This window comes from Pelmatolapia mariae, linkage group LG22 (assembly GCF_036321145.2).
Source record: "Pelmatolapia mariae isolate MD_Pm_ZW linkage group LG22, Pm_UMD_F_2, whole genome shotgun sequence".
Lineage (NCBI taxonomy): Eukaryota > Metazoa > Chordata > Actinopteri > Cichliformes > Cichlidae > Pelmatolapia > Pelmatolapia mariae.
The window spans coordinates 30374019-30376482 of NC_086245.2; positions in this window are offsets into that span (position 1 = coordinate 30374019).

Sequence of the window (2464 nt, forward strand, 5' to 3'; positions counted from 1 at the left end):
TAAACACTTCCTGTAGGTCATGGTACTCGGGTGGGACGGAGGAAAGGTCTAGTGCTTGTGCAACTAGTGGGATCAGGTTAGCTGGTGGAGCGGGAACTGCTGATCTCAAGCAATTAGCTAGGCAGAACACACTCCAACTGGCGATCTTGCCCCCTGCCCAGTCAATGTGGGGATTATGTCTTTGTAGCCACGGGTAACCTAAAACGAGTGGGGTGTCAGGAGACGGGAAGGTAAGGAATGAAAGCGATTCGTTATGATTCCCGGAAGTGACTACTTTTACAGGCGCTGTCCGATGGGTGATGTAAGCAAACACTTGTTTATTCAGCGCTGACGCAGGGAGGGGAGGTTCCAACAGAGTGAGTGGTAATTCCAGCTCTTTAGCCAGCTTCTCATCTATAAGATTTTGCTCCGCCCCAGAATCCACTAATGCATTGCATGTAACTTTTGTTGGTTACTATGGCAACGGACAAAACTAATCGGGGTCTCATAGAATTTAATGTGCTGCCCACCCGTATCCCCGAACCTACCAGTGAGCTGGTCCATTTGGGCGAACCGGGCAGCTGACGATGCGGTGCCCCGGCTTCCCACAGTATAAGCAGTCCCCGGCCCGAAAACGGCATTCCCTCTCCTCCGGCGAGAGCCGAGAGCGCCCGATCTGCATCAGCTCCGGCGGAGGAGGCGACGGTGAGCGAGCGCACGCCGCTGGAGAACTAAATGGGGACAGGGACGGTGACACGCGCAGTTCTGGGTGCAACACGGGTTTCGGTGGCTTGGGCCGCCGTTCGGCCTCTCTCTCCCGTAGACGCTTATCGATTCTGCGGGCGAGTGACTCCAGATCCTCGAATGATTTGGCTGCCTCATGAAACGCGAGCTGATCTTTCATCTGATCGTTCAGAGAGCGTAGGAAAATTTCCCTTAGGGCCGAATCGGGCCAGTCAGTACTGTCATGCGCCACGGCGCGTGTGCACAAAAGGATCCAGACGCAGACTCAGCGCTAACAGAAAAGGCACTTTATTATAATAACGAAAGGCGACCCGGGAAACCTAGAGAGCAAAACGAGGAACTAAAAACCCGGGGAAACAATGACACGAGGAAGCCGGAATCGGGACCGTGGGAGGCTGCAATAGAAAGGGGAGAGGATTACTAGGGAGCCGGGAAGCAGGAAAACACATCAGGACTTAGTGAGAGTAGTGGGCTTACGATAGAGCGGGACCGTAGGAGCTCGGGAGGGTAGTGTGGCAGTCCGTGAGCAGGAAGTCCGTGGAGATAGTGAAAGGGCCAGGTGATGCACCGAGCGATCCAGTTGAGCAGGAGGACAGGCAGGTGGCAGACGCTGAACGCCGGATCGAAACCTGGACACAAGTAGGCAGATTAAACACAGTTCCAACCAGAAGTAATACACGCTTCCGTGGGAGCCTAGTTACCACTGTGAGGTGATTAACGGACTGGCATGGAGCATCCGTCAGCGCCGGGTGAAGTAGCTCTTCCTGTAATCACAGCGATGGAGAGCAGGTGTGCCGGGGATTTGGCCCAGCCCGGGGGGTGTGGCTACCCGCGCATTCCACAGACACAGGACCACGGACCGTGACAGCTTCAGTTGTTTAAATGTGCTATAGGCTATAAAGAATTGACGTAATGATATTTTTTCATTAAAAAAAGATTTTAAAATGTATTTAACACGGTTCAGTGGGATACAGAGGGTTTAGGTTAGTTTGTGATTCTAAATTGCCCATAGGTGTGAATGTGATTGTAAATTATTGTCCATCTTTCTATATTAGCCCTGTGACAGACTGGTGACCTGTCCAGGGTGGTTGCCCAAAGACAGCTGGGATAGGCTCCAGCCTAGAGGAGAGGATTATCTTCCATCCCAGTGATCCTTTGTTTTTAGCCTCAGTGAAGAAAGAGCAGCCATTAATGATCCTGAAGTTATGTTTCCTTTGCCTACAACAAATGTTGTCCTGCTGCCCATAGTTTCTCCCATAGCAAAGCGATCTCTGCTTGAAAATTTTCTTATGCTTGCATCAGCCAAAAGTGATCTGCTGTTTTTCCCCCTTCTGATGTTTGAAAGAAGGTGAGTTATCTTCCCCTCTACTGTATTTTCTTTTTTGCCTGGCACCGCTGCTACTTTAAACACTAGTTTGCGCCTAAAGTGACCTCCCTGATAAGCGCAGTGACTTGTTATCTCGCAGCTGCCACTCGAGTGGCGGTGCTATTCTCAGCATTTGCTTGTGCATTACAGCTTGTGCATTGCTTCTCCACAGCTCCAGTCACACTGGCTGTGTGACAATATTCACATTCAGGAGCATATCCTTTTTAACTGGATCCTCTGGAGAATATTGGAGCACATTCTATCAGATGAATCCTTCCATTCACGGTGGATTCATGGTCTTCTCTGTTCCTCTCTGTATTGAGTATTTTGTCAGTGTGATTGATGTTGGACCTTTTTGATGGGCGTACTTCCTCC